The sequence below is a fragment of the Arachis hypogaea genome, chromosome 17 (assembly GCF_003086295.3).
Source record: "Arachis hypogaea cultivar Tifrunner chromosome 17, arahy.Tifrunner.gnm2.J5K5, whole genome shotgun sequence".
Classification (NCBI taxonomy): Eukaryota; Viridiplantae; Streptophyta; class Magnoliopsida; order Fabales; family Fabaceae; genus Arachis; species Arachis hypogaea.
This window is the reverse complement of record NC_092052.1, coordinates 94,188,136-94,198,692: the sequence shown is the minus strand read 5'-3', so window position 1 is coordinate 94,198,692 and position 10,557 is coordinate 94,188,136. Positions and strand designations below refer to the sequence as shown.

General features: G+C 40.7%; 1 non-coding gene across 1 annotated transcript; it reads right to left on the bottom strand.

Annotated features, from left to right (window-relative positions):
* Nucleotides 1–6,564: 6,564 nt before the first annotated feature.
* Nucleotides 6,565–6,671, bottom strand: LOC112768119 (small nucleolar RNA R71). The gene has a single exon (XR_003185557.1). It is a non-coding gene; the product is annotated as a small nucleolar RNA R71 (small nucleolar RNA).
* Between the last annotated feature and the right edge of the window lie 3,886 nt (nt 6,672–10,557).

The window sequence follows — 10,557 nt, the reverse complement described above, 5'->3', positions numbered from 1 at the left end:
GCATGCCATTTCGAGTTCTGTAGCTCCAGAAAATCCACTTTGAGTGCAGGGAGGTCAGAATCCAACAGCATCAGCAGTCCTTTTTCAGCCTGAATCAGATTTTTGCTCAGCTCCTTCAACTTCAGCCAGAAAAATACCTGAAATTACAGAAAAACACACAACTCATAGTAAAGTCCAGAAATATGAATTTTTCCTAAAAACTACTAGGAATAGACTAAAAACTAACTAAAACACACTCTAAACTATATGAAATTATCCCCAAAAAGCGTATAAAATATCCGCTCATCATGAAGCAAAGAAAGTAAGATGGGAAGAATGCAAGATGGTCACTATAAGTGATAAGGGGACTGAGAAAGAGTTGAATAAACTCTTCGAACACTCTGGAGATACTTCAGCAGAGAAGCAGGAAGAGGGTCACCAAGAAACCAAAATTACACAGAAGGAGATGCTGAAACTCTATGCACCTTTTCCCCAAAGACTCAAGGGTGGTGTGGAAAAGAGAATATACTCAAAGTTCCTTGATATGTTTGCATCTCTCCATGTAAACATACCATTCATCAAGGCTCTCCAACAAATGCCCTCGTACATTAAGTATATGAAAGAGCTGCTGACCAGGAAAAGCTCACTCAAAGAAGGGCAAACAATAGTGATGAATAAGGAATGCAGTGCTCTCATTCAACCAGAGTTGCCTACAAAAAGGAAGGACCCAGGGAGTTTTCACATCCTCTGAACCATAGGAGAAACAAAGTTTGACAAAGGACTCTGTGACCTGGGAGCAAGCATCAACTTAATGCCTTTATCCCTTATGAAGAAGCTGCAGATCAATGAGCTAATGCCCACAGATGTAGTCATTATGCTGGCTGACAAAACTCAAAAACAAGCAGTAGGAGTGGTTGAAAACGTGTTGATAAAGGTTGGGAATTACTTCCTTCCCACAGACTTTGTCATATTGGAAATGGAAGAGAGTCACCTTCACCCAATCATATTGGGAAGACCATTCCTAGCTACAGCCAGAGCGCTCATAGATGTGGAGCGAGGAGAGCTAATACTGAGGATACATGACGAACAACTTGCATTCAATGTCTTCAAACCCTCACAAGAAGCAGATCAGGAAAGCAAGGAACCAAGGGGAGAGCACGACAAAGCACTGGTGGAAGAAACAAGCATTGAAGCACAAGCTGTACACTTGGGAATCTCTTTGGTTGATGAACAAGACAGTCAGCAGTTCTCACAGCAAAAGGAAAACCAGGAGGAACCTAAACCACCAGAGCCATATGAGACCAGGAACAAAACTTCCTTGGAAAAAGAGATCACAAAGAGCAGGGCAACATCGAAAGGAACAAAGAAGAAGGCACCAAGGAGATGGAGGAACAAGAAGATCCCTACAGAAGATTTCTCTCCAGGGGATAAAGTGATCTCAGCTTATTTCCCAGATATCCACCTCATCTCCCCACCATCCCATCTCAGCTACCTAAAGTTTTCACCATCAACAGGATTCTCTCCTTAGAACATTTGGAGATCCTTGATGAAGCCAATGGAGATAGATTTACTGTGAGGGGGGAGATTTGAAGCATTACCAACCACCCTGACAAAGTCAGAACATCAAGCTAGTGACGCTAAAGAAGCGCTTCATGGGAGGCAACCCATGTTTTATATGCTTTAAAGTAGTTAATAATGCTAGGTTCATGAAGTCCAAATCAACTTTGACATATACTTGAATGAATCCTTTTATGCATCACATAGTGAAGAACAAGTTTGGTGTTCAAGGCATACTAAGAAGAGCATAAATGCAATTCATTTCATGTTACTCTTAGAGCCTTGAACAAAACTTTGTACACCACATGGACACAAACTAAGTTTGGTGTCACCAATGTTGCATACATGAACAATTAAAAAGTCAGTTGGTTTGCATTCATGAATAGCACTTAGTTAGTTAGAAACAAAAACTTTAAAAAGTAGTTATCCCAAAATTTTTTTAAATTTTGCCGCCACTTTCCACAATTTCATTAATCACATCCCTTTTGTTTTGTAGGAGAATTGATGGGACAATTGAAGGAGGAGGGTTCGGCCACCACAAAAGCAGAGGACTATACACGTGTCCTCAAGAGGAATGCATCGGGATCCAAAAAGATCTAACAGAACAAGAGAAAAGGAAAGTGAAACAGCAGAAGGAAACGTTGAAAAAGAAGATAGAAGATGATGCCTTCTGGAAAAAGTTGATTGGAAAAAGCAAGGGAAGTGGGGGTTCAAGCACTCAAGAAAGACACGAAGAGGACAAACAAGAGAGAGCATGGGCACCCCCGTGAGTAAAAGGTTGTGGAGTTCCCTCTTTGTTCCATCTTTTTCAAGTTTTAAATAAGGAAAATCATGTATGAAATAGAACATGTTTCCATGGTAGTTTAGGATTTTAAATTCTGCCTTTAAGTTTTCATTGCTTAGGTCTATGCTTGCTAGTCTAATGTCACTATTGCATTTTCACCTTGCTTACTTGTATGCTTGTCCTTTAAGTCAAATAAAAAGAGATGTTATGAAAGACCAGAGTGATGTTCAATTTGTGGAGTAAGTTCTTAAGCTTGTGGTGTAGTAATTACTTAGCTAAGTTGGTTCACCAACAAGGTAGGAAGGCAACTATCTGTCCTAAATCATATGCTTGAAACACACCCCATGAGACTAGCTAAATAACAAGATCCTAATAAGAAAAAGGGAAAGAAAATGAAAGTTGAGAAATAAAGAAAAAGAGTAAGAAATAAGGCTAGGCACCAAGGGTTGAATCTTAAGGCATGTGTCTGTGGTGCTCCTGTGCAAAGGATATACTTGGATGAATAAGCTCTCAGGGGTGCCTTATCACTTGATAACTTGGGTTAACTAACCCGGGATTATCAGCTGAAAGTCCACTATCAAGAGTAACCCTTGCTACATAGCACTTAGTAACCCAAAGAGGTGCTGGACACCAAGGTCTCAAGAAGAAAAATAACAAACCATGTGCTTGTGGTGTGAATGTATGGGGGAAAGAGACTTGAGAGAGTAAGTCCTTAGGGGTGTCTTAACACCTAGCACCTTGAACCAACTGGTTCGGGAGTGCTGGCTGAAAGCTTATCTTAAAGAGTCGCCCCCTTACAAAGCACCTAGTCTAAAGAACACAATCAAACCCTGACAAGACAAAGGGATCAATGAATAAAAGTCTCATAGGGTGTAATCAAGTGAGTATTCCAGGGCATGGTAAAGGTCTGAAAGCCAATGAAGGAATGAACCTAAGTTGCTATACATGAAACCCCATAAAACCAAGGACATGACTTCCACAATAATGACTCATTTCTCTTGTCATTTCATTCGTCATTCTCATGTTTCAGTACTTGCTTAGGGACAAGCAAGCTTTAAGTTTGGTGTTGTGATGCCAGGGCATTTTGGCCAGTTTCACTGACCTTTTCTTTACTGTTTTACAGAAGTTTCATGCATTTTCTTAGTTAATAAGCAAGTTTTGGGTAGATAATCACTTACATCTTGATTCAAGCAAACATTGAATGACAAATTGGATAATGAGAATTATGCATGAATTGAATGACAAATTGGATAATGCATGTCTCATAACTTGGATTAGAGCTTTGATGCACTTTATTTGCTTGGTTTCAGGACAAAGGAAGCAAGGAAGAGCCACATTAGCAGCCACGTTAATCTAATTAACGTGACCACTAACGTGGAATGGGAATAAACTTGCAACGTTAATGAAAAAGGTTATTGCCAATAACGCCTTCAAAACCATCATGGCCCACGTTAATTGCCACGTTAACTACATTAACGTGGTAGTTAACGTGGAAAGAAAGGGAGCTCCAGCGTTAGTGGTAAAAGTGAATACCACTAACGCTTCAAATTGGCAATTGGCCACGTTAAGAGTCACGTTAACTCAGTTAACGTGAACTCTAACATGGAAAGGGAAGATAATGCCAATGTTAGTGACACTCACCTTTGTCACTAACGTTGGACTAAGCCCAATTGGCCACGTTAAGGGTCACGTTAACTACACTAACGTGAACTCTAACGTGGGAGGAGCAAGGAATCGCCAACGTTAGTGACACTCACCTTTGTCACTAACGTTGGACCAAGCCACTATGAGCCACGTTAGTTGCCACGTTAATTGCATTAACGTGGAAGCTAACGTGGAGGAAAGAATTGATGAGCCAACATTAGTGACACTCACCTTTGTCACTAACGTTGGAGATGGCAATCACTACCACGTTAGTGGCCACGTTAAGACAATTAACGTGAGGCACTAACGTGAGAAGGGGCGTTTGGAGTGTTAGTGACAAAGGTAAGTGTCACTAACGCTCTCGAGGCTGAGGCATGCCCACGTTAAGAGCCACGTTAGTTATACTAACATGGACTCTAACGTGAGAAAAGGGGGGCTAAGAGCAATGTTATTGGCAAAGGCAAACGCCAATAACACTTGCGATGGACCAAGAGGCAACATTAGTGGTCACGTTAGTGCCACTAACGTTGAAGTTAACGTGAACCATCTTGGGCTAGGAACGTTAGTGAAAAAGGTGATTGTCAGTAACGTTCTCGAACCCACATTTTCACTAAACGTTAACGCCACTAACATCCTAGCTAAAGTCCATGCCTACTTCACACTTTCTCTGCAAGTAAAGCTGAGCCAAAGGCCCATATCCAAAGACTTGAAGAGCCAACTAGAAGATGAGAAGAGTAGTATATATAGTAGTAGTTTTGAACTAGAGAGGGAGAGCTTTTGGCCATTGGGAGAACTACTCTCTGTATAATTTTACTTTCTCTGCAACTTTTAGTTTTACTTTGAAAATGTATTTTCCATCTTTGCTTTCCATTCCCAGAGCTATGAACAACTAAACCCCTTTCATTGGGTTAGGGAGCTCTGTTGTAATTTGATGGATCAATAATAGTTTTCATTATTCTTCTTCTTTCTTTTCTCTTGATTTTATTAGAAAGCTTTCAATCTTCATCCAATTGGGTAGCTGTCTTGGAAAAGAAGCTATTCATACTTGGATCCCTTCGGAACCTTGGAAGAGGAATGAAGAGATCATGCTAGAAATGCTTTCTCATGTTGGACCAAATTGGGGTTTTGGATGGATATAGTAACATATAATCTTACCAACATTTTGATTTGGAAATACATGTGGTATAATTAGTGACCACACTTTATCTCTTCTCATGAGCAACTAGACCAAGGAATTGGCTATTGATCAAGATTTGAGAGATTGAATTACCAAGGAATTGGAATTCAATCACTTAAGATTGCCAAGGAGATCAATGAATACATTGATTGAGGAAGAGATAAAAATGAACTTGATCCGGAGAATACAACATCTCCTGAGCCCAATGAACTCTCCATTTCTGATCTTACCCATTCTCTTTACTTTCTGCCATTTACTTTTATGTTCATCTTCCCCATTCCCCATTTAAGATTCTGCAATTTACTTTCCGTCATTTACATTCAGTCCTTTATTTCCAGTAATTACATTTCCTTCCATTTACTTTCCACCGTTTAATTTCCCTCAATTCTCCAATCAAATTCTGCTTAGCTCAACTAGAACATTCCTCCAATTAAAGTTGCTTGACCAATCAATCCCTGTGGGATTCGACCTCACTCTATTGTGAGTTTTTACTTGACGACAATTCGGTAAACTTGCCGAGGGAAAATTGTTAAGAGACAAGTTTCCGTGCATCAAGTTTATGGCACCGTTGCCGGGGATTAATTTTGTATCAACAATGATTAAATTGGTGGATAAAGAGATTGAGCATTTTTCTTTTGTTTGATTTAAATTCTGTTTGAGTAATTTACTTTCAGTTTTAGTTATTTTCTTCCCGTTACCCCTACCCATTTGTGGTGTTCTCTTATTTGTTATAATTTAGTTCACTAACCCACTAACTGTTTGATATATTGTATCACTCACACTAACAGCATTTTTTACAAGAATACTCTCTATCTCCCTTTTGTTTTGTCCTTGTTGGTTGTATGACAGGTAGAAGAAGCGGGGCTTCAACTTCTGTTGATTCTGAACCTGAGAGGACCTTCCTTAGATTAAGGAGGGAAGCAAGAAGAAAGAGAGTTGTTGGTGCTGAGGAAGAGGAAGAGTACTTTGAACCAGACATGGATGAGAATATGGAGAACCATCATGAAGAAGAGGCTCACAACCATGGCAGAGAAGATCCAGTGCATCATGCTGGGCAAGAGAGAAGAGTTCTGGGATCCTACATAAATCTAAACCCAGGAAACTGTGGAAGTAGCATCCAAAAGCCAACCATACATGCCAATAACTTTGAACTAAAGCCACAGCTCATCACCCTTGTTCAGAACAACTGCTCATTCAGAGGAAGCATCCAAGAAGACCCCAATCAACATCTCACTGCATTCCTGAGGATATGCGATACTGTGAAGTCTAATGGTGTTCATCCTAACACCTATAGACTGCTTCTGTTTCCCTTCTCACTCAAGGACAAAGCATCCAAATGGCTAGAGTCCTTCCCGAAGGAGAGTTTAACAACCTGGGAAGATGTGATAAATAAATTCTTGGCAACCCTCCTCAAAGAATCAACAGGTTGAGAGCTGAGGTACAAACCTTCAGGCAACAAGATGGTGAGACTCTTTATGAAGCATGGGAGAGGTTTAAGGACTTGACAAGAAGGTGCCCGCCAGATATGTTCAATGAATGGGTGCAGTTACATATTTTCTATGAAGGTCTTTCTTACGAATCAAAGAAGGCAATGAACCACTCATCTGGGGGATCTCTAAACAAGAAGAAGATCATTGAAGAAGCCATAGATGTCATTGAGACTGTAGCTGAGAATGAGTACTTCTATACTTCTGAAAGAGGCAACACTAGAGGAGTGATGGAGCTAAACAACGTGGATGCATTGCTGGCCCAGAACAAGCTGATTACCAAGTAGTTGGCTGACCTTACCAAGTAAATAGAGAGGAACCAAGTAGCAGCAATCACCACCTCATCAGCAACCCAAGAAGGAGTGAATGCAGAAGTAGAGGGTGAGCAGGAATAAGCCAACTACATTGGAAATTCACCGAGGCAGAACCATGATCCATACTCCAAAACTTACAATCCTGGTTGGAGAAACCACCCGAACTTTGGGTGGGGGAATCAACAAGATCAAGGCCAAGATCAGAGACGACACAACCCCAACAACAATGCGGCTCACCAACACCTCTCAACATCCATATCAAAACCAAAATGGCCATTCTCATCCCTCCAACTCCAACTCACCATCATCTGAAGATAGACTCTCAAGGATTGAGACCCTACTTGAAGGCATATGTAAGGAACTCCAAGAGAACAAGGTGTTCAAGGAGGAGGTGCGAGCCAATATCAAAAACCAGGGAGATACCATTAAGAAGCTAGAATTTCAATTGGGATACCTCTCTGAGAAGATTCCCAAACCTACTGACAGCTTTCCAAGTGACACAGAGAAAAACCCGAGAGGTGAAGCAAAGAAAGTAAGATGGAAAGAATGCAAGATGGTCACTATAAGTGATAAGGGGACTGAGGAAGAGCTGAACAAACCCTTCGAACACTCTGGAGATACTTCAGTGGAGAAGCAGGAAGAGGGTGACCAAGAAACCAAAATTACACAAAAGGAGATGCTGAAACTCTATGCACCTTTTCCCCAAAGACTCAAGGGTGGTGTGGAAATGAGAATATACTCAAAGTTCCTTGATATGTTTGCATCTCTCCATGTAAACATACCATTCATCAAGGCTCTCCAACAAATGCCCTCGTACATTAAGTGTATGAAAGAGCTGCTGACCAGGAAAAGCTCATTCAAAAGAGGGCAAACAATAATGCTGAATAAGGAGTGCAGTGCTCTCATTCAACCAGAGTTGCCTACAAAAAGGAAAGACCTAGGGAGTTTTCACATCCTCTGTACCATAGGAGAAACAATGTTTGACAAAGGAATCTGTGACCTAGGAGCAAGCATCAACTTAATGCCTTTATCCCTTATGAAGAAGCTGCAGATCAATGAGATAATGCCCACAGACGTAGTCATTAGACTGGCTGACAAAACTCAAAAACAAGCAGTAGGAGTGGTTGAAAACGTGTTGGTAAAGGTTGGGAACTACTTCCTTTCCACAGACTTTGTCATATTGGAAATGGAAGAGAGTCACCTTCACCCAATCATATTGGGAAGACCATTCCTAGCTACAGCCAAAGCGCTCATAGATGTGGAGCGAGGAGAGATAATACTGAGGATACATGACGAACAACTTGCATTCAATGTCTTCAAACCCTCACAAGAAGCAGATCAGGAAAGCAAGGAACCAAGGGGAGAGCACGACAAAGCACTGGTGGAAGAAACAAGCATTGAAGCACAAGCTTTGCACTTGGGAATCCCTTTGGTTGATGAACAAGACAGTCGGCAGTTGTCACAGCAAATGGAAAACCAAGAGGAACCTAAACCACCAGAGCCATATGAGACCAGCAACAAAACTTCCTTGGAAAAAGAGATCACAAAGAGCAGGGCAACATCAAAAGGAACAAAGAAGAAGGAACCAAGGAGATGGTGGAACAAGAAGATCCCTACAGAGGATTTTTCTCCAGGGGATAAAGTGATCTCAGCTTATTTCTCAGATATCCACCTCATCTCCCCACCATCCCATCTCAGCTACCTAAAGTTTTCACCATCAACAGGATTCTCTCCTTAGAACATGTGGAGATCCTTGATGAAGCCAATGGAGATAGATTTACTGCGAGGGGGAGATTTGAAGCATTACCAACCACCCTGACAAAGTCAGAACGTCAAGCTAGTGACGCTAAAGAAGCGCTTCATGGGAGGCAACCCATGTTTTATATGCTTTAAAGTAGTTAATAATGCAAGGTTCATGAAGTCCAAATCAACTTTGACATATACTTGAATGAATCCTTTTATGCAGCACATAGTGAAGAACAAGTTTGGTGTTCAAGGCATACTAAGAAGAGCATAAATGCAATTCATTTCATGTTACTCTTAGAGCCTTGAACAAAACTTTGTACACCACATGGACACAAACTAAGTTTGGTGTCACCAATGTTGCATACATAAACAATTAAAAAGTCAGTTGGTTTGCATTCATGAATAGCACTTAGTTAGTTAGAAATAAAAACTTTAAAAAGTAGTTATCCCAAAAATTTTTTAAATTTTGCCGCCATTTTCCACAATTCCATTAATCACATCCCTTTTGTTTTGTAGGAGAATTGATGGGACAATTGAAGGAGGAGGGTTCGGCCACCACAAAAGCAGAGGACTATACACGTGTCCTCAAGAGGAATGCATCGGGATCCAAAAAGATCTAACAGAACAAGAGGAAAGGAAAGTGAAACAGCAGAAGGAAACATTGAAAAAGAAGATGGAAGATGCTGGCTTCTAGAAAAAGTTGATTGGAAAAAGCAAGGGAAGTGGGGATTCAAGCACTCAAGAAAGACACGAAGAGGACAAACAAGAGAGAGAGCATGGGCACCCCCGTGAGTAAAAGGTTGTGGAGTTCCCTCTTTGTTCCATCTTTTTCAAGTTTTAAATAAGGAAAATCATGTATGAAATAGAACATGTTTCCATGGAAGTTTAGGATTTTAAATTCTGCCTTTAAGTTTTCATTGCTTAGGTCTATGCTTGCTAGTCTAATGTCACTATTGCATTTTCACCTTGCTTACTTGTATGCTTGTCCTTTAAGTCAAATAAAAAGAGATGTTATGAAAGACCAGAGTGATGTTCAATTTGTGGAGTAAGTTCTTAAGCTTGTGGTGTAGTAATTACTTAGCTAAGTTGGTTCACCAACAAGGTAGGAAGCCAACTATCTATCCTAAATCATATGCTTGAAACACACCCCATGAGACTAGCTAAATAACAAGATCCTAATAAGAAAAAGGGAAAGAAAATGAAAGTTGAGAAATAAAGAAAAAGAGTAAGAAATAAGGCTAGGCACCAAGGGTTGAATCTTAAGGCATGTGTCTATGGTGCTCCTGTGGAAAGGATATACTTGGATGAATAAGCTCTCAGGGGTGCCTTATCACTTGGTAACTTGGGTTAACTAACCCGGGATTATCAGCTGAAAGTCCACTATCAAGAGTAACCCTTGCTACATAGCACTTAGTAACCCAAAGAGGTGCTGGACACCAAGGTCTCAAGAAGAAAAATAACAAACCATGTGCCTGGGGTGTGAATGTATGGGGGAAAGAGACTTGAGAGAGTAAGTCCTTAGGGGTGTCTTAACACCTAGCACCTTGAACCAAATGGTTCGGGAGTGCTGGCTGAAAGCTTATCTTAAAGAGTCGTCCCCTTACAAAGCACCTAGTCTAAAGAACACAATCAAACCCTGACAAGACAAAAGTCTCATAGGTTGTAATCAAGTGAGTATTCCAGGGCATGGTAAAGTTCTGAAAGCCAATGAAGGAATGAACCTAAGTTGCTATGCATGAAACCCCATAAAACCAAGGACATGACTTCCACAATAATGACTCATTTCTCTTGTCATTTCATTCATCATTCTCATGTTTCAGTACTTGCTTAGGGACAAGCAAGCTTTAAGTTTGGTGTTGTGATGCCAGG